This window comes from Lycorma delicatula, chromosome 2, assembly GCF_047948215.1.
Source record: "Lycorma delicatula isolate Av1 chromosome 2, ASM4794821v1, whole genome shotgun sequence".
Classification (NCBI taxonomy): domain Eukaryota; kingdom Metazoa; phylum Arthropoda; class Insecta; order Hemiptera; family Fulgoridae; genus Lycorma; species Lycorma delicatula.
The window spans coordinates 121,396,285-121,419,056 of NC_134456.1; the positions used below are offsets into that span (position 1 = coordinate 121,396,285).

Consider the following 22,772-nt stretch of genomic DNA (forward strand, 5'->3'; position numbering starts at 1 on the left):
TCAATTTCTACCAAGAATACGTAATGCTTACTGTAACCTTAACAAAAAAAAATACGACCGTATTTAGGATATTTAAATTAAAATCCATAAACGAATTCTTATTATATTTTTAAATAACTAACATTTAAAGAATCCGCATGTTAATAATTTAAAAATAAGTAACACACTAATGGTACAGAGGTGTATTATTGTTTGATTAAAAAATAAATTTATATTACTCATAAAAAAAAATCTGTTTGCAATAAATGACATGCAAATTCATATTAAGAATACATTGTGATCATATTACACATTAATATTACATATTATCGTATTATATCTTATAATGATTAATTTGCATTATTATAGTAAGTAATAAACACTAGAAAATCCTGAAATATCTGGAACCGGTTAAATATATTCGTAAAGTAAATTTTTCTAAGAATTGTGTAGTTGAAAATATAAAAACCTTAATTTTATGTTTATGTCGTTTATGAACGGTCGCTAGCAGCTGTCAAACAACATATATTAAAATTTAGATATTGTAAATACTGGATGCTTTTAGAAATTATGTTTTTATTACTCACCATTTATTAAAGTCACTTTATTCTTCTATTCTTGTACTTTATCTCCTAGTAAAAAGATGCTAACCCTTTCTTACTGGAGATATTACTGAGGTGGTTATCACATTAAAATTTGATTGTTGATGTAATACAGCGGTTCCAAAAGCTTGGTTTGCGATTCACTTGTTTATAAAAACAATTTTTACGGTTGCGAAAATGTTATTACTGTATTTATGTATTAATGCATTTAAAAAAAAATGTATTCTGGGGATATCTAACCTATCCGTGAATTATTTGATAAAATTTAAAGTGACTTACCTGTGCATCTAATGCTTTCCAAATTATTGTTAAAAAATAGAAATTAATACAGAAATAATAATGTGTTGAACCGTACTTCCTAGCTTAAACACTGCTCATTCCCTCCAAATATAGCAACGCTGGTAGTTTGTAAACATCATTTTAATTAGTTATGTTAGATCTGATATTTATATGTATTCTTCCGTACTGATTATATTTCTTTCTTAGAGTAGAAGGCTAACCCAATTATGGCTAATATTGTTAGTAATTTTACCCTAACTACAATCCTAGCAAGAAAGTGGAAAATAATATCATTGTAAATGAATTAATTATGGTATAATATCCAGTATTAAATGGGAGTTTAGTAGCCCGTGATGCAGTTACAGACACTAGAAATATCGCCAATAATCGAATCCAAGCAACCAAAACTTATGGCTAACCCTATCATTCAAATTCAGTTAAAAATAAATCTAAGATCTATCTGGATTTGTACCAGGATACTTCATTGTCGCAGAAGCAAGCATCCATCCAAGTATGAGTAATTTGTTTATCAAACCGAATCTCAGAGTTTCTTCCTTTTTTAAAACAATACGAAACTTGTACTAGTAAATGAGGTATTTTAAATAAATATTTAATTGTACTGCAATATTTTTGTCAAATCTTTTCTATATCTTCGTTTAGAAATGTTTAATTTTTGTTATTATCTGTATTTTGATGCAAAATGTCTAATCTATTACATTTAACCCTTAACAATAATAAGATGTTATTACTGTGAAATATAATATTACCTCTTACACATACAGTTAATACATAATCTTCGTTAGAACATAAAAAAATGAATTAATTGAAATTCGTAAAGGTAAACAAACTCTATAGCCCAAATGATATCCCCTCTTTCCGATTATTTTTTTTAATTTTGGTGTTTTCTGAATCAGTCAAAAGAAAACTATTGTTACCTCCTCTGGCCTTTCACAAAATCAAAAATTGTAATGTTTAGGAACGTTACGCTTAGATGACTCCCCCATTATGTTGTAAGGAAGAGTTTAATAATTAAAGTATTGAGATCTAATTCTACTACTGAGATGTTTTTAAAGGGTTTGTGATACCTATGTTTAACAACAAAACATGTAATAACTGTTATAAAAATTATTACAATAAACATTTATTTTAAAATGTACATAAAAAACACTATAATGCCTTACCGTTAACTAAATTATGATGTTTACAATAAAGTTTGTTGTTCTTTTCCGGTATGACGCGTGATTACATACGAGTAAAGACAAAGATAGAATAGCAGGAGATTTAATGCAATTGATTCTTGCTAAGCATGTCCTGGAATGGCGGCTGTTAAATTAAACATGTCTTTTCTGATATGATGTGGATTTCTTTGTTGAACCTGAGCATTACTGGCTGAGTGTATCAAATATAAACATTTAATTAGCTGTGTGCAAACTGCAGATGCAGCTGCAGTTTCGCACACAGCTAATTAAATATTTTATAGAACATGTACGAGTATGTCAACATTGAGAGCGATAAAAAATATTCTCTTATAACCTACATCTACTTAAATATATAGTGCAATAAATTTTCAATATTAAAAAAACTAATAAGAAGATTTAAAATTTAAATTTTATTTGTTCACTTTTTGTATTTCCCAATTAATCACAAATGAATACAGTAGTAACATGTTTATTTGAACCCTAACTATTTGATAATTATGTCACTCAAAAAATTTCCTGCTGCTAGGATCCAACCCTCTTCATAATCGAATACATTTTAATGCATAAACCGATTCGCACAGATTTCCTCGTTTTTATATATAAAACGGGCTTAACTTTATCAAGACAATAATCTAGCCACATTTTATTATTTACTTTAAGCCAGTAAACATCTATGTTTTATCAGTTTTCTATCTATATCATTACGACTTAACTTATTCCATATATGAATTTAGGGGAACTGTCGTCAAATAATGGGCAGGCAGGAGTAGGTTTCGTGATGAACAAGAAGATAGGAAGGAGAGTGAGGTATTTCAAGACGCATAGCGATAGAATCATTGTAATAAGGATAAAATCAAAACCTAAACCGACAACGATTGTTAACGTCTATATGCCTACAAGCGCCCATGATGATGATGAGGTAGAGTGTGTATACGAAGAGATTGATGAAGCAATTAAACACGTAAAAGGAGTTGAAAATTTAATAATAGTTGGAGATTGGAATGCAAGCATTGGAAAAGGCAAGGAAGGAAATATAGTGGGTGAATACGGGCTGGGCAAAAGGAATGAAAGAGGGGACCGACTTATAGAATTTTGCACGAAGTATAATTTAGTAATTGCCAACACCCAATTTAAAAATCATAATAGAAGAATATACACTTTGAAAAAGCCTGGCGATACTGCAAGGTATCAGATAGATTATATCACGGTTAAGCAAAGATTTAGAAATCAACTCGTTGACTGCAAAACTTACCCTGGAGCAGACATTGATAGCGACCATAATTTGGTGATAATGAAATGTAGATTGGGGTTTAAAAACCTGAAGAAAAGGTGTCAGATGAATCGGTGGAATTTAGAGAAGCTTGAGGAAGAGGAGGTAAAGAAGATTTTTGAGGAGGACATCGCAAGAGGTCTGAGTAAAAAAGATAAGGTAGAAAATGTAGAAGAAGAATGGGAGAATGTTAAAAAGGAAATTCTTAAATCAGCAGAAGCAAACTTAGGCGGAATAAAGAGAACTGGTAGAAAACCTCTCGTTTCAGACGATATATTGCAGCTGATGGATGAACGTAGAAAATATAAGAATGCTAGTGATGAAGAAAGTAAAAGAAACTATCGGCAATTAAGAAATGCTATAAACAGGAAGTGCAGACTGGCGAAAGAAGAGTGGATTAAAAAAAAGTGTTCAGAAGTGGAAAGAGAAATGAACATTGGTAAAATAGACGGAGGATACAGGAAAGTTAAGGAAAGTTTTTGGGGTACATAAATTAAAATCTAATAATGTGTTAAACAAAGATGGTACACAGATATATAATACGAAAGGTAAGGTCGATAGATGGGTGGAATATATTGAAGAGTTATACGGAGGAAATGAATTAGAAAATGGTGTTATAGAGGAAGAAGAGGAAGTTGAGGAGGATGAAGTGGGAGAAACAATACTGAGATCTGAATTTAATAAAAAGATTTGGATGGAAGAAAGGCTCCTGAGATAGATGGGATACCTGTAGAATTACTGCGCAGTGCAGGTGAGGAAGCGATTGATAGATTATACAAACTGGAGTGTAATATTTATGAAAAAGGGGAATTTCCGTCAGACTTAAAAAAAAGTGATACCAAAGAAAGCAGGGGCAGATAAATGTGAAGAATACAGAACAATTAGTTTAACTAGTCATGCATCAAAAATCTTAACTAGAATTTTATACAGAAGAATTGAGAAGAGAGTGAAGGAAGTGTTAGGAGAAGACCAATTTGGTTTCAGGAAAAGTATAGGGGTAAGGGAAGCAATTTTAGGCCTCAGATTAATAGCAGAAGGAAGATTAAAGAAAAACAAACCAACATACTTGGCGTTTATAGGCCTAGAAAAGGCATTCGATAACGTAGACTAGAATAAAATGTTCAGCATTTTAAAAAAAATTAGGGTTCAAATACAGAGATAGAAGAACAATTGCTAACATGTACAGGAACCAAACAGCAACAGTAACAATTGAAGAACATAAGAACGAAGCCGTAATAAGAAAGGGAGTCCGACAAGGATGTTCCCTGTCTCCGTTACTTTTTAATCTTTACATGGAACTATTAGTTAATTTAGATTCGGAGTAACAGTACAAGGTGAAAAGATAAAGATGCTACAATTTGCTGATAATATAGTAGTAATTCTAGCCGAGAGTAAAAAGGATTTAGAAGAAACAATAAACGGCATAGATGAAGTCCTACGCAAGAACTATCGCATGAAAATAAACAAGAACAAAACAAAAGTTATGAAATGTAGTATAAATAACAAAGATGGACCACTGAATGTGAAAATAGGAGGAGAAAAGATTATGGAGGTAGAAGAATTTTGTTATTTGGGAGGTAGAATTACTAAAGATGGACGAAGCAGGAGCGATATAAAATGCCGAATAGCACAAGCTAAACGAGCCTTCAGTAAGAAATATAATTTGTTTACATCAAAAATTAATTTAAATGTCAGGAAAAGATTTTTGAAAGTGTATGTTTGGAGTGTCGCTTTATATGGAAGTGAAACTTGGACAATCGGAGTATCTGAGAAGAAAAGATTAGTAGCTTTTGAAATCTGGTTCTGTAGGAGAATGTTAAAAATCAGATGGGTGGATAAAGTGACAAATGAAGAGGTATTGCGGCAAATAGATGAAGAAAGAAGCATTTGGAAAAATATAGTTAAAAGAAGAGACAGACTTATAGGCCACAAACTATGGCATCCTGGAATAGTCGCTTTAATATTGGAAGGACAGGTAGAAGGGAAAAATTGTGTAGGCAGACCACGTTTGGAATATGTAAAACAAATTGTTAGGGATGTAGGATGTAGAGGGTATAGTGAAATAAACGACTAGCACTAGATAGGGAATCTTGAAGAGCTGCATCAAACCAGTCAAATGACTGAAGACAAAAAAAAAAGTGTTAAAGTTATTTAAATAATTCGCTTCTATTGGTAATCTCGTATAACGGAACATAATTTTACAATAGCAGAACCAATTTCAAAAGCATATTATCTTTTAATCTAGCCTAATCGAACAAACTTTATCATTTCTTTCAAGTAAGTTAATCTTTAAACAATCATAGTATAGACATTCTGGAAACGTTATCAACATCTTAATTTTATTTGCTAAATAAATTAATTAATGTTTAACATTTATAAATTAAATTAATTAATAATTAACATTATTAGAGATAATTTTATTAACATTAAATGTATTTATTTATTGTACTTACTTTTTACTTATTGTTCTAAGTTTATAATTTAATAATTTTTATACAATATAGATACTATTTAAACCTTTCTTAATCAATTACAATTACAATTTTTTTAGCAAATTTAATTATCAGGTTTCGCATAAGGCTCTTAGGTTTGTCTGTTCTTTTTACACTTATACTTAAGCAAGATTTATTTTATTCATCTCAAATGTATAAGATTATTATGCATACTTTATATAATATATATTGCTATTTAAATACTAAAATATATATGATGAATATTTATAAATAATTCATTAACATTGATTTGTATTTAGATCAAAAAATTTATTCTAAATCCATAAATTTATTATTTTTCAATAAATTTAGATCAATAAAATGTATTTAATTGTAGAAAGGTATGTTTTATTTTGTCGTATGAAAAAAATTGTTGACTTGCTTTTAAAATCAATATGCTACAATATATTTGAGAAAGTTTTTAAAACTTTTAATGGCTTTATGCGTGTTTAGCATTTGTTATCGTACTGAAACGAACAATATCGATGACGTATTGTACAGGTTTTGAATTACCAATGAGAATAGAGAAAGTTTGATTAGTTAGGGGGAAGAGAATCAAAAAAAGGAAAACATAAAATCAATAAAATTAATTTTTTTTTTATAATTTATGTATATCACTGTGATTCAAAGTTTACTAGGGATATCACTTTATTTAACGTAGGAAAGGTTTTTTTTTAATATCCGCTTCTAGGTTGAACCATAAGTAAATTGTTTGATAATAAGCACATGGGGTTGTATACTTATATACACTATATTATACTTATTATGGGGTTCTTAAGGAACTCCCATAATAAGTTATTAGAAAGCAATAATGTTAAAGTTCATTAGTTAATAATATATCTGCCAACACTACATAGTTCATATTAAAAAAAAAAAAAAAACAATTAATAAATAAACAGATAATTAAACGATAACTAGCTGAATAATGAACAAAACAACTTGTGGCTATAAAAAAAGTAAAGAAACAAGTAAACAAAAATAACATAACTAGATTTGGCGATAGTACTGCAAACTGTCATTCAGTAGCCCCAAGTCATGCATATGGAGACGTTTCAACCTTCGGACGTCTCGAATGTTATTAAGCAGATTGATCGCCAAGTAGTTGATGTGGTTTTCTAAACGTTGTTTGTATTTAATACTGTGCTGTCTCATAACCTCACGAACCGTTGGAAGCTCCAGATATTCGTGAATCTAATCATTCCGTGTAAACCATGGTGCCTCTGTAAGTGTTCTCGTTACTTTGTTTTAGAAGCGTTATATGATACGTATCTACGTTACTATTACTTGCTGATTCTCTCAATTCCGCACCAGGACTCTAGATTGGTCGTAGGAAAAGTATTCAACCGTAAAATGAGACATTTGCTTGTTTACTTCAGACGCAATAAAAAAAAAAAAAAATAAATAAATATTAAAACGCATAAAACATTTAAAATGTTTATTTGGTAAATAGCTACTTTTAAGTTTGTAAAACTTATATAGTGAACTATGGTATAAAACAACGTAGCATACAAAGTTGTTTTACTTTCCTGGGATTGGTTATTTATTCTTATATAGTGGAAAAATAGTATTACATGAAAAATAAAGTTTTGACCCTAATTCTTCCCCTCCCAATATTTCCCCAAAGTATTTCTATTTTTTTTTTTTGGCTACTTGTATTACTACTCTGCATTAAAATAGTAAGATAAACATATAAGCATGTACTGTGCTTAATATAAAGTGGGAGTTATGTTTGGAAAAGTTTGAGAAAATTGACCCCAAAGAAACTATCTACCACATCCCCTAAAGTTATTCACTCCAAACGTTTAGCAACAAATTGCCTCATATACCCGAGTCTCTGGGCCAAATTTCTTTAAAATCTGTTTATTCAGTCAAAAGTTATTAAGTTTCAAACATGCCAAGACACGTACATACAAATGTATGTACACACGTACAGTACGTATAGACGGCAAGGTTTAAATGGCGATGATTACTACCCGAGTTAAAACATTTTCCTCCCTCTTAATAATCCCACTTACCAAATAATTGTTCTCTTTTTAACAAAAATGAACGCATCAATTTTAAAATGAAACGGCTAATTCCGTACTGTACATTGTAACATGTAATAACAGATGACAAAATATTATCTATTACTAATAACATGGAAAATATTGCGATGATGGAATATTATCTATTACTAATAACATGGAAAATCTTACTGTAACTTTAATTACTTACTGGAAAATGAATTATTCGTTTAATTCCTCAGCTAGAACGCTCGTTGTCATCCCTATCTTCATTTTTTTTTTTAATCTCTGGGACCACCGTTAGGTATTGCTTCAGAGGATGAGGTGAATGACAAGTAGCGTGTGAAAATGCCATGCCTGACTGGTATTCGAACCCGGGACCTCCGGTTGAAAGGCCGACATGCTACCACTCGCGCCACGGAAGTCGGCACTATCTTTAGTGTAATTGCCACTATTATCACTGTCACTACATAAAGAGGCAGTGATTTTATTAACTATCGAGACCTTCGATTTTTTTTAACCTTCTCACAGTAAGGTTTCCAGTGTTCGTCGCTTTTTATGTTCACACAGTTTCTGCACTTCTGACATCTTAAGCGTTGTGCTGTGGCTCGCAACATACCGTTTTAACTCTGACCATACCATCTCGATTGGATTTAAATCAGAATGGTAAGGTGGAAGCCGCAGAAACTGATGCCCACTTTTTTCCAGCAATTCGTCAAATAGGTATCGTTTTCTGTTACTTTTCTTCAACTTAATTAGTTCATACAACAGTATTTTAAGCATTTGAGACGAAAATGGAATATTATGTTTCTGTAGCCAAACAGTCATGTCTTGTTTCTTGCTTGATGACAGAAAGTTTTTCAGAAAGGGTATTATTATACGGAGAATTGTCAAGAACTACTACAGACTCAGAAGGAAGGGAAAAATTACGTTTTAGTATTCATAGTGTCATTCTTATCGCCAGTTTTGAATTTTGCTGTCCAAGTTAACATTGCGTTTGGAATATAAAGCTCATTTCATCTCTGGCGTGAATTATAATAAAGCGTTCACCTTTATTTATTGGTAAATGAAGTTCTGCACCGCTGTCATCAGTCCATGATTTTGCCGTTGAATGAGGGTAAAACATAAGATTCATCTAAGTGTACGATCGCCCGGTTACATTTTCTAAAATCACTGATTGCCTGCAACTATGAAATCCTTTTCTGTCTAACATCATGTTTTTCAATTAAAATTTTCTTGTTTGGTTGTTTTGCGCCACCTAATTCTTACAAAATGTTTCTTAAAATACTTTTACTGCCGTTAAAATTAATTTTTATTTTCAATTCTTTACAGTTTGTTAACTGTTAGCAGCAGCTCCCCAATCTTTGGGTGAAATTCACTCATAGTTCGCCTAACCACACCTTTATCAACATCATCTGGTAACTAGTTTAAAACGATTTTGTTTTTTTCTTGGGTGATGAACGAACATTCTGGTCCCTCGGATGGAAGACGTTCTACTTTTTTGTTTTCTTAGGTTTTGAACGTGAGTCCTGGAAATGTTACAGGCAGCTGCAATTATCTCTTAATATTTGTAATCTGTATGGTGATTAAATGCTTGCCATTTTTCAATTTTCCTACAGCTAGAGATTCTTCATGAAATCATACACGTTGTTTACAATTTCGCGTACCTGTCTTCGAAGTTTTTTACGTTTCACTATAGACGTAAATTCAGCAATACTTATCGTATGTACGTATCTATTAATATCGTTCGATAAATATTATCGTGAAGAAATAAATTAGATAATTCATTTGGTAAATCGGTAGAATCAAATCCTTTAATTTAATCCTTTAAGCCTTCTCTTCTTGATCAATGTAAAATTATTTTTTTCAAAAATCAACCCCACCTGTTAAATTGAAATGTGTGATTTTTGTTCTTTTGCTGTATCTTCCTTCAATTAAAAAAGTTTTCGAAAATTTTTGGAATTTTTCAGGTTTTTAAAATTATAAATCCGAGACCGAAAATGAAGAAGAGCTTTTTTAAACTTTTTTTTTTCTTATTTTTGCCTATTATTGAAGGGGGGGTAGTTTTAGAGAAAACTCTATTTAAGAAAATTTATTTTCTTAAAATTTATTGCCCACCTTAAAAAAACGTATATTTTCTGTTTGGTTTTTGGCTATAACTTTTTTATTTTTACTAAAAAGCTCTTTTTGTATTTTTCTTCATCACTATTTAGAAGCGTTATATGATACGTATCTACGTTACTATTACTTGATGATCCTCTCAATTCCGCACCAGGAGTCTAGATTGGTAGTAGGAAAGATATTCAACCGTAAAATGAGACATTTTCTTGTTTACTTCAGACGCAATAAAGAAAAAACAAAGAATAAATATTAAAACGCATAAAACATTTTAAATGTTTATTTGGTAAATAAATACTTTTAAGTTTGTAAAACTTATATAGTGAACTATGGTATAAAAGAACTTTGAAAATGGACTTCCATTTTCAAAGTTCTTTAAGTGACAGTAGCTTTGGCACTATATTATTTTTCAGACACAAAATGAGAAAAAATCGTTTTCATTACTTTCAGAAAGTCATACTTCATTTTTTTAAATATTTTTATATAGTTCTTAATTAAATTTATTAAATTTTTTGTTAGGGATCACTTCTTTATGAATAATTTGTCATAAATGTTTCCCACAGTTTAAGGAAGACCCTAAAATCAAAATTCTTTTATTCAAAATAATGGGAATTTTGACGCTTATGTGTGATTTTGGTAATAATCATATCAATAAAATAGTCACTTTGATACTTGAGCTTCCGTTTTTTTTTAAATTCGGAAAACTTTTTTTTTAGTTTTTTCGATCTCGATGTAAAAAAACTAATTTTGGTGAATATTAATCTTATTAAAAAATTATTTTTTGCGGAAATTGTACAAGAAAATATGACTTTTTATGGCTATTTTCATTGTAAATCTTTAAAAAGAAACCCGTTCTTAAAAGACGAATTATTTTTAGTGTTATGTCATTAGCCATAAAGTTAATAACATTTTTAAAATTAAGTATCTTCTGAAATTTTTTTTACATACTAAACTGCAAAATGTTTTAATTGTTAAAAAACGCCTAGTAAAATTTAGTTATAAATTAAGTAATAAACAATTCATAAATTTTATATTGTTCATGCAGTACCTTAGTAACGTATATTTTGTTTAAAAATTCAGTCTGCAAGTGAATGTGGTTTGAGTGTGGTAGGGAGGGCGGGAGGGCCCTGCCTCAAAAAAATAATCAAAGAATATTCATAGTAGAGAATTTTTAAGCGTTATTTAATGTAAATAATAATAATAACACAGAAAATAATAATCTTTGGCAAACGTTATGATCAATTATACAAATGATTTGAATTACTTTATTAAATTATTATGAATTTCATCCATTGCTTTACAGTAACGTAAATTTCAGCTCTACAAAAGGAAAAACAGATAATTTTACATCGATTACAATAGTTTAAGCTGTATTTGGTATTTAAAATTAATAATAAAATGATATATTTGTATCTGTAAGCATCATCTTTTAAATCATTGTAAATATTAAAATCTTTTTATGTTCTTCTAAAATAGAAAGGAACTAGTCAATTTTCCATACCTCTTGCCCGCAGATAATTTATCTAATGCTACTTGTTCATTATATAACAAACATTCCTAATAAGGAAGTACAGGTGGGGGAATTTTTAAAATTTGGACACAGTATTTAGAGGTCACAATTTAAAAAAAAAATGTGAAAAAATTAAGACGAATTCTAGTTTGTACCAAAATGTCAGAACCCTAGTATGGGAAAAAAAATTACTAGCAAAGCGCAAAGAAGTGCTTTTAAAGCTTATTTGTATAGAAATAATACATTGCATTTTTTCAAGGGTACTGTGTTTATGTGACTTTGTAGAAATTAACAGTGAAGCTGCATTATTGTCGCTATCAAAGCAAATTTATTTGACACCGACGCAATTGATAATTGTGTCCTACTCTGCGTTTAATTATTAGCCAATGTAAATAAATAGCCCATTGTTAATTCCTATCAAGTCTTGATTAATTTGCTCGCTTGATTATTTTGCTAGAATATCTTCATTGCCACCATCAATTATTACGGTATTATCAATAAAACTCCCTTTACTACTTATCTTTGTTAGAAAAAAATATTTTACCATTATTTTAACTAGTTCGCATATAAATTTCCAATTTTAAAGGTTGTGCATTCAAACGTCTCTCACAGAAGTTGTAACCGATCATGACAATTCATTAGTGACCAGATCTTCAGTCAGATTCAGTTCGGGATAGCAGATGCAGTCTTAAAACTGAATAACTGTTAACGTGCATTACATTATATGCAAGAGTCATTGACAAATTAAAGAGGCTAGTGACTAGAAAAAATATTATATATTCAATGACAGCGTTACTAACCCCACTGTTCAACATAATCCCAGGCTCTATTTAAGTACTTGTTCAGTCTTTCTGTGAGCGTTCTTATTCCAGTAATAAAGAATTGTTCGCCTTGGTGTTTGAGTCATCCTTGACTCGCTCATTAATTTCACCAAAAAACAAAAAAAAATCATATTGCGAGATCGGGACTGTAAAGTGGACGGGTAACGCCTTCCAACCAGACTTTTGAGTAGGTTCCCTTGTCTATTGAACGGAAACTTTTATGGGGGCGGCCGTCATCAAATAGAAGAATTACCTATTGCAAGAGAATCAGGACATTTCTTCCTTACTGCAGGTTTCAGTTTTAGCAATAGTCACATTAGTACTCGCTGTTGATCGTAAATTATTCTTCCAAATAGCAATAAATTGATCTTTTATAGAACCAAAGCGCTGTTAGCATCGCTTTACCGGTTGACGTGTAGGTTTTGAATCTTTTCTAGCTAGCAAAGTAATGTTTTCATTTCATACTCCGACATTTGGTTTCCTGCTCAAAATGATTACTCCATAATGATTATTAGCTATACAGACTAAAAAAAGAAATATTTGAACATTGTACGATAGTATTTTATAAACATCATTACATTAGTTATAAGAATATCTCTTAATGAGAATATGATCTTATAATAATAATATTTTTTTTTTTTAATAAAATAAAAACTCTACAAAAACATATAAGAAGGTTGGTAAAGGTTACTAGAAGATAGTAAAAGTGAAATAGAATATAAGCCGAGTAGACAATGGTAAAGAAAGAATTTAATGAAGTAGAGTACGAAGTTACAACAGGGACTTCAACATGAATTTAGTGAAGCGTTTCAAATAAAAAGCGATTTTATTTCAAACAATACTTTTGTATGGATGAGAAACACGAAAAAAAGAGTAACGAAAATGCTAGAAACGTTTGAAACACAGGTTTGGAGGAAAGTGAAAGAGTGAAAAATGCGATAATAAGGAAGTGAATGGGAATGGAATTTTAAAAGAACAGCTCAGAATAGAAAACTCAATTCCTGGCACATGTGATGTTTTAGACAGACGGCCTATAACGTGATAGCGAAGAAAATATGAAAGAAAAAGGTTGGTTAAAATTATGATAGGATCAAGAGAAAAAATATGGTAAAGTATTACACGATATACATTATTACACGACCTAAAATGATTTGGTGGAAATAGAAAATAATAAGGGGATATTGTAATAGAAACCTACCTATGACCAAATTTACTCATGATGATGATGAATAGCATAAGCAATAGAGTTATATTAAATTGTTTGATCATAAATATTATATAATTTTTAAAAGGAAATTTTTCAAATTATAAAATTTCAGAATTAAGGGTTTGTCTGCTAAATGAATTAAAGATTATAACATAACATAATTAAAACTCTCAATTTTATGTGTCTATAACCAACCGGATTGATATAGACAACACATAATGATATTTAATGCGTTAAATTTGACCATTTCTTTTTAAATACGAAATTATATGAAGTAATTCCTGGGCAAGAATTTGCTTTTTTGCTTACACGTAATTGTCTCAATATTCCATGGGTTTGGAAATTATGTCCCATAAATATTTTTGTAAAATTATTCACTTTTTTTAGAAAAAATCTAACGTATGATGCATTGCAATGTCACGTGGCGATTAAGAACGTTTTATGGACTGCCAAAATTGTTCAGAATGAATTTCAATTTAGAAAAAGGCAAAATTCCAACGAGATCCCAAATAAACGTCATTATCCTAAGATAACCTAATTAAAATTATAATTTGTAATGAAATAAAATGGGTCGAATGTTTTTCTGTTTAACATACAAATTAAAAAAAAAAAATTAAATAAATTTTATTTTAAAAAATTTACATTTTTGTTTTATTTATTATTTTTTCTTTACCACTACCTTGTTATTTCTAGATCAATGAAATAAAGTATTGAACATTTTTTTGTTTTTTTATTTATTTTGGCAACAAATAAAATTTTTACAACGCTGAAGTGTTGTGTTTAACGACCAATCAACACAACTACTGCCACAGTTACTTTATGTGCGACGCGACTGGCTGCACCTGCCTCCGGTTACTTGACTAAGAACATAAAATAAAAAAACGGAAAACGCAACTAACTATACAGAGCAGGCGAAGCTACAACAGTAGTGCTAGTACACATATAAATATATATATATATATTGTCGCCGAATGGCTTCGACGGCACGTGGCACTTACTAGCCTTAGAAAAGTCGTTTTTGTCGTCGAATGGCTTCGACAGCTCGTTGTAATTGCTAACCTGATGGTAGCTCTGAGAAGGGCTGTTGTCATCGAATGGCTTCGACGGTTCGGAATTCATACACCCTTGTGGTGGCCCTGAAAAAGGCCGTTATTTGCTTTAACTCTGAGAAGAGCTGTTGGGTCCGGTAGCTGATCTCCGCCGAAGTTGGAAAGTTGCGGCTCGTCCATTGAAGTTAGACTGGGCTTCCCCTCAGCGGCAGTTGGGTCCCCACTCCAGCGTGGCAGTGGTGGCCCCCAGAGCCCCGCAGTGTCGGGTTGGCGTCGGTCGTCCTTCGCGGGCGCGGCCGAGGCAGTTCTTCCCGAGTGATCCCACGCTGGGCCGGCTGCTGCTGCCGAGTCCGCCAGCCAGGGCGATTGAAGCCCGACGAGCTGGAGCAGGAAGGTAGCGTCCAGCGGCTCCCTAGGCGGAAATGTTGGGATCCGCCTAGAGGTCCCACGTTGAGGTGGCCAGGGAACTTCTTCCATCTTCTTCTTGGTCTTCTCCAGGTTATGGTCGTCGATGAACTGAAAATGCATTCTCGTGCACGCTCTTTTATTGGCGCCTGAAAGTGGTGGGCCTCAGCACCGCTATGGTGGGAAGACTGCGTGGTCATCTGCGCGGCGGTAGTGATACTTGTATCAGCGCGTCCGTATATTGTGCGCCAGCTCACATCTGAATTGCTATACCGTGTTCATCCGTTAATATTAAATTAGGCATATATGTGGTAACAATATATGTATTTTAATATATTATATTAGATTACATATTTTTATTTAACGTTTGTTAAAAATTGTTCAAAATTACCATTGAATAGTGATTTTAAAAATGATTTAATATTTGAATCATATAATAAAATAACAATGTAATATTTTTATTGATTTATTCGTTCGTTCTGTAGTCTTCATTCCCTTTTCTCTCGACTACACAGGCGGTCAGCAAAGTGATTAGTTGGGGCAAAAACGGAGAGGTGGTACATAGAGACCACGCGGTCAGCGTGGTCTCTATGTACCTGTAATGTAATTCCTTCGGGTCCTTGCCGTGGAATGTGACAATGTTATCCCTCAGAGACAAGGGTATTAGCCCATACTTAAGAAGGCAGGTGCAAGAGTATCTCAGTGATAGGTGGGCGGCAGCGGGTACGGAGAGTAGAGCCCTCTGATTTCTAATACATTGAGGCGTTCCCCAGGGCCGGTTCTGAAGCCATTGTTGTGGCTTATCGTCTATGACGAAGTATTGAGGCTGAGGTTGCTGGAGGGCACTGAGACCATCGCGGATGATCTCGTGGTTATGGTTGGAGGCCGGAATGAGGAGGAAGTAACAGACCGAGGTAATAAGGCGCTGGTCTTGATTGGTGCCTGGATGGCCGAGCGTGGACAAGAGATTTCACTACACAAATGCGAATATATCACCCTTACGAAGAGAAGAATTGGCCCCATCAGTTTTAAAATATGTCCATTGCCATTACAGATAAGAAATACCGTAAAATACTTGGGAGTTACGCTTGACAAAGGACGCCGATTTATCGAGCATGTGTTGGAGCGTTGTGAGAAAGCCTAGAGGACGATAAGTCCTTATATTTGATAATGACGTCGCATACCGCAACTAGGGTCTCGAAGAAGAATTTAATTTTGTCGGCAGTAACATCAGCCATACTTTACGTAGTTCCGTGTTGTGCGCGGGGATCAGGAAGAACGTCATGAGACTCCGAAGGATTCATAGAAGATTACTTATAGGGGCAATTTCGGCGTTTCGTCCGGTTTCGTATGACTCAGCGTGTATACTGGCTTCAACTTCGCCCGTAGATCTGCTGATGTATGAACGAACAAATACGGCTTAAGCAAACGAAAAGCAAAGCAGGCTACTCGGGTGGCCTGGAGCGCAAGATGGAGGTCGGGAGAAGTGTCGGCGTAGATGAGGAAATTGATCCCTGATCTGAAGCCTTGGTTTTGGCGAAATGAACTTCAGTTTGTCACAAATGTTTAACGGGCACGGTAATTTCGAGTCATTTATCCATAAAATCGGAAGGCGGGGGACTCCAATATGAATGTATTGTCCGTCGCAGGATACGGCTGAGCACACGCTTATGTACTGCCCAGAATGGGCATCTGAGAGAAGACAGGCCGGTATTGAAGGCCTTGCCTGATGAAATCCTGATGAAATGATTTCATATATATGCTGATCTCGGAAAATTAATTGGAGAATGGTGGATACATTTGCGTTCACTGTATTAGACGGAATATATTGAAAGAAGGATACGAGGGTATTAGAATAGGGTGTGGCGGATAGTCCCGGTCGCGAAGACCGGCACGCTTAAGTGTATCAGTTCCAATGAACGGCCGGAGACTACAGTGGTATTTAGGAACTGGGGAAAAAAGAAATGACTGAGACCCGGTTGCCGAGTTGAGGTGCTGGGAAAGGCATCAGCGGTTTGAGGCAGGCAAAGGAATGACCGAGACCCGGTCTCTGGGTGGGGGCCCGGGAACGACATAGTCGGGCTAGATTAACCCCAGTTGGAGATTAGAGGCAGGCACTATAAAAAATATCCAACCGGGGGCTGACTTTCCGTGCCGAACTTACTGCCGGTGTGAGGGGAGGCTCCATTACAGTTAAAAGGATACTCTTTTGGGCTGAGTAATAATTAACTGTTTATTCGGCCTAGGGGAGTAGGAGCGGAAAAAATGTCCCAAGTTAGAATATTATTAGTATAATCATTTGCTTTTAAGTACTGATATTTTTTCATCGGAGATTCCGGGTTCGGGACGTGATGCTTTTAGGGATAGTTTGGATAAGTTTAGGTTGGTTGGCTCCGGCTTGTGCCCGGACTATAAGGTCGATGACACGGTGGACCATTTCCTGTATGTCTGTCCAAGGACGAAGTTGTACCAGAGTTATTAGAGAACTTGAGAGAGTAAATTCCTTTTTTGAGTCAACTGGAGGACTCGTAGAAACTGGACAATTGTGGCTGGCTTCCTTCCTTCGATACCTCGCCCAACATAGAGCGCCCGAAGGGTTCCTTCCTTCGATTCCTCGCCCAACGTAGAGCGCCCGAAGGGATTTAGAAGAGTAGGAAACCGGGCGGCTAGGATCCGCCTGGACAGTCTGATTGACCGAAGGTAGGCGCTTTGGCAGCGAGCCACGATTAGTTAAAGTTGTCGGCGGAACGGCGACTGCACTGCCGATGGGCATGGGATGCTATGCTGCCGTGAGGTGTAGCGGCATCTCGACGTTGGTTTAAGTTGTGAATGTCACGCGGGACTCTGGGATGGAGCTGAGTTAGCTGTCCTCTTCTCCCTAGTGGACCAGACCGGAGTTCATAATATAATCTAAGTCTGGGTTTATTAAAATGTATGTTGAGTTTACTATGGGAACTACGACTAAATTTCATTTGTTGCGATCAAAATGTTTGGTGGTATGTTGTGTTATTTTGCTTCGAATTACGACACATTCACGGAATTGGCTCATAATAAGAAGAACTAGGCGCGGGGTTCTCGCTTCCGCGAGCTCGGATAGCCAGTTCAGAGGGAAACTATGTAAGACATTCAAGATGTCGGACGAGGCCTACAGCGAAGACAGTAAGGTGAGTTACTAAATCACCGTTGCAAATGTCTACCCAGGCATTTAGATCGGTGGCATCCGAACGAGGCGAAGCTTATTACTATGAGATGTAAAAAGTCAGAGGGCGATAGACGACTTCCGTTGAAGCCCATCAGGGCCCAACGGGGGCAGTGGTGTGGCGACCTGAACGTCACTAGGCGGGTGTCTTCCACTATGGCGTTGGAATGGAGGTTCCGGGTTCGAATCCCGGTCAGTTGGGATGGAGGTTCTGGGTTCGATCCCGGTCAGACATGGCATTATCACACGCTACAATAATTTTCATTTTATCCTCTGAAGTAATACTAATGGTGGTCCCGGAGGTTAAAAATAAAGTACTGATATTTGTCACATTAATATTCTCGGGTTAGTGAAAAGTCTAAAATCTTTTCTTGTCGAAATATTTTACCTTTCACAAGTTTAAGAGTATTGAAGATTATTATAAATCGTTATTTTTCGATTCAGATTTTTTTATTTTAAAGGAGGATAAATCCCATTTTTATTTTCAATGTTTTGATCAGCAAGATCAGCAGCTTGAAAATCAGCAGATTTGCAATCTGCTGATCTTGTACATAATACATGATTCGGCATCCTTCAGAATGCCGAATATTCATCCAAATACAGAGTGGTTTTTCCTTTTTTTGTATTATGAAACATTTATTTGATACTTTTTTTATTACTTAAGTAATAAAATACTTTTTATTACTTTTATACTTTATACTTTTTAATTGATACTTTTTTTTGTTTTTTAAGTTGAACGTTTAATATACAATTTTATGGAATATTTGAAACTGAAAAGATTATTTATTTATAATGACCCTGCTTATTAAGGACTAATCATATTTTTCTGAATAACACCACCTTTCTCATTTTATTCAATAATATATTAGTTTTAAAAGATATTATATTCTGTAAAATAATGCTACGAAAAGTGAAGAAAAGTTACTTAGCAGAATATTAGTTTTAAAAAGAGCCAACTAAACCAATTTCAAGCACATATTTGATCATTAAGAGTCAGTGCACTCAGTTTCTTTTAATCTAAAATGTCATTCAAAATGTTATCTTTGTTAGGTGTTTTAATACGTAATTGAAATTGTAACTTTAAAAAAGTCAAATAAAAAACAAAAAATAAATATTGGTGCTGTAAATGAGAAATATCTACATTTAAAAATTTATTTTTCAAAGCTTTAGATAGAGATAAAAACAAGGAATTTCTTTTAAATTTAGTCGAGTGGATTGAGTTATCAATGATGAGGCGACAAAGAGAATACGCGTTAATAACATTGTTGTGCTGAAAGACACTAAGAAACGGCACGTGAATTGGACTGGTTGTACTTATGTACAAACACGTATTGACTACTAGGTTAATGGTGAAATTCATTTCTCCAAACATTCTCTTTCTTTTCCGAGCTATACAATTTCCTTTTATCATGAAATTGTATTTCCCGTCACGGATGCATGTGCCGTTCACCTTCTAAACTTCGTAATATTCTCTCAGTGATTTATGTATAAAACTATTATGCTTATATAACGTAATATTGAAACAGAGTTATCTACGAGGGTAAACATTTTGCCTATTTGCTAAATTAGAGCTATTATTGATATTCCAGTATTACGTTTTTTTTACATATTGATAGGTAGGATACTCTTTTTATGATTTAATTTAACTGTTGTTTAAAAGTTATCGATAAGCTTTTGATCTTTTCCTAGTAATGTACAGGTAGATGCAATAAATATTTTTTTTTATAAAATAAAACTGAATAGACCATATTACTTTAGTTTTATTTATGTAATTTATAAAATATACTGACTGCAACTTGATCTAAATCGGTTAAATAAATATTTAATAGTCTTATTGAAATAAATATTCAGTAGTGTTGTTTATACGTTATTACAAACTTTTTCTTTTTAGGATGTAGTGGTATTACTTGTTTTTATTTTCTTAGGAAATGTGTAATATTATATATAAATGTGGAATTATTAATAAAGGAACTTAGAAGTTCATCTGAATAAATTTTTTTCTCTTTGAAATCTGAATAATATTTTTAAGTAAAATACTCTGTACACCAAAACAGTTAAAATCCTTACACGAACAAAACACAGTTTATAAATGTATTAAAATATTAATTCAAAGAATTTTTTATTATATATTTTACCTATATCTTCCTTTTTTGATATTTTACGCAGTTATTTTACATAACTGGTACAAACTGTAACTTGATTTTTTTTTTTAAATAGGTTAAAAATTAATACTTCAGAGAAATGATGTTAGTGACTATTAAACTAAATATAAGTTATATTATTGAAAATTTCCTGAGAATAGATGATGTATTACATTCCATAAGCCACGTATGTTGCCCATCGCTAAGTTTCCAGAAAAACCAACCGTGTGAAAGAATGTAACGCAGCTGCAGCCTTTGTCTCTTTATTTTAATTGTAATAATAATTATTCGGTTCTACATAAGATCTCTGCATGTACAGATGTATTTTTTATTGTTCTCGTTTGTTAAATTATCCTATTCTACATTATTAGCATGTACGCCGAATAATGAATAATTGTACAAATAATATTAATGAAGTAAATGTATATTATTTATAAAATATTAATTGAAATAAATAAATGTTCCTTTTTTTAAAAAAAGAAAATATCGTAGTGTTTAGTCATAACTTATATAAATGAAATGAGTCTTATAGCTTTAAATATATAGATAAATTTACAACAATATGCAAAAACCTTTTGGTGTTTTATTAATTGTAAATAGATGAATGTTAGTATAGGAGTGTAATTATTTTTTCTTTTGCTTTTTTGTTTAACCTCCGGAACCACCGTTAGATATTGCTTTAGAGGATGAAATGAATGATTTGTAGCGTGTGTGAAAATCCTATGCCTGATCGGGATTCGAACCCCGGACCTCCGGATGAAAGGCCGAAACGCTAACGCTCGCGCCACGGAAGCTGGCGAGTATAATTAATTTGATCGAAAATATCATTATATCTGCGATTTTTTTTTGTAATTGTCTTGCTCACGTGCAGTCGTCATCAAAAGAAGAAATCATACAAAACGTATGATAATTTTACTGATATATTACGCACATTCATAGTTTTGAGGATGATTGACATCAACTCGAAAAAATCATCCTCATTTAAATAATAGTAAATTTTGACTTCAAAATGCGGCAAATAAATGGACAATAATCTTAAATTGTTCAGTAGACAATTGAATTCCTTCATTGTTAATATTTATTCCTAATATTTAAAATATTTTTGTACGGAATATACATATTGTGACATTACTTAAAAACTAATTGTTCACAGTTTTAATGGATATGCTCTTGGAATTTTAAAATGAATACTTAATAAAGATTCACTATATTTCAACACTTCTTATTTCCTTCCCTATAAAATTCGGGTTTAAAATACTTCTTTTTCTCATAAAATAACGTGTGTTAAAGCGTTTTATGAACAATACTTTAGTATATCCATCAATCGGTACATTATTTTTTTTTTTAAATTAGTTATTGTTTTTCTGCCTTCATTTAATTAAAATTTAACTATTTTTGCTTTTATATACTATGAAATTGTATTTATATATATATAAATCTTGTTTATTACAAAATGAACAGCTGTTATTTGATTCATACGCTTTCTTTTAGAGATAAAAAGTATTTCCAAAAACTAAATATAAAAAAAAAACATAATGTAAATAAAAAAAAGTGAATTGTTACTTTTTTTTTGAGCAACAATTGTGAAAATCTTTCACAATTATACCTCTACTTTTCCTAACTTGTCCATTAAATTTTTGTATTGTCTAGACTACTACTCTAGTTTAAAGGTTTTTTTATTTATCAAATTAAGTTATAAATTATAATTTTTTTTATTAATTTGTTCAATAGTTTGTATTCCTTTCTCTAATAGCTCTCTCCCACTTACATATAAACGTTTCATACCAAATATTTTATATCCTACGGGATCTATCCTACTAAATAAATTACAAGTTAAACTTTGTTTCATAACACATTTATACAAGCCTGTGAATGTACGTCTCCACGCGTACGTAAAGTTAAGTTACTTTCAGTTTTTATTTAGAAGATATTAAGGTGATACAGTTAAGTTTGTGTTACCTAAGACCTTTATATACATTATAAGTTATGTTGGCATAGAAGAAACTGCGGCACAGAAAGCTGAAGTAAGGATAAGGGTTGAACTTAAGTAACCTGAGTTGAGTGGTTGATACTTTCGGACAACGGGGGAAGTATAGACGGTCGCCTGAGGAAAGAGGTAAGGGTGAGGTGCCACTTCATGGTTAAGCCGATAAGTGTTAGAGGGTGGTTTGAGATAAGGCGTTTATTCCTCGTCACCACACGGCTTATGCATACCCACTCCAAAGCCTATTAAAGCAGACACCCTTTTCGCAGATGTATCATATGTTATCTAGATAGATTTCTATTTATACCAACATAGATTATACCGCAACGATAAAATCTACCAGTGATACTTCCTTCGGCGTTTTATAATTTAATCAAAACCAGAAATTCGTTTAACTTTTATTTTATTTAAATAAAAATTTTTGTTTTAGTCTTTTCTTCTCCCATCAAATATTATTTTTTCTATCTACCTCCACTCATATTTCTTATTTTTACTCTCTTGTATGAAATAAAGG

The 22,772-nt window shown here is 32.8% G+C and overlaps 1 protein-coding gene and 1 long non-coding RNA gene across 7 annotated transcripts in view; one reads left to right on the plus strand and one right to left on the minus strand.

The window, feature by feature from the left end:
• The window catches only part of LOC142319188 (uncharacterized), a 32,955-nt gene extending 30,716 nt beyond the window's left edge, over window positions 1–2,239 (minus strand). For all 3 annotated transcript variants that reach the window (XR_012755130.1, XR_012755132.1, XR_012755131.1), the window contains exon 1: window positions 2,042–2,239. This is a non-coding gene — a long non-coding RNA (uncharacterized LOC142319188). The remainder of the gene's footprint in view (window positions 1–2,041) is intronic.
• Window positions 1–22,772, plus strand: part of SPR (G protein-coupled sex peptide receptor) — a 1,401,361-nt gene that overhangs the window by 1,234,719 nt on the left and 143,870 nt on the right. The window lies entirely within an intron of this gene.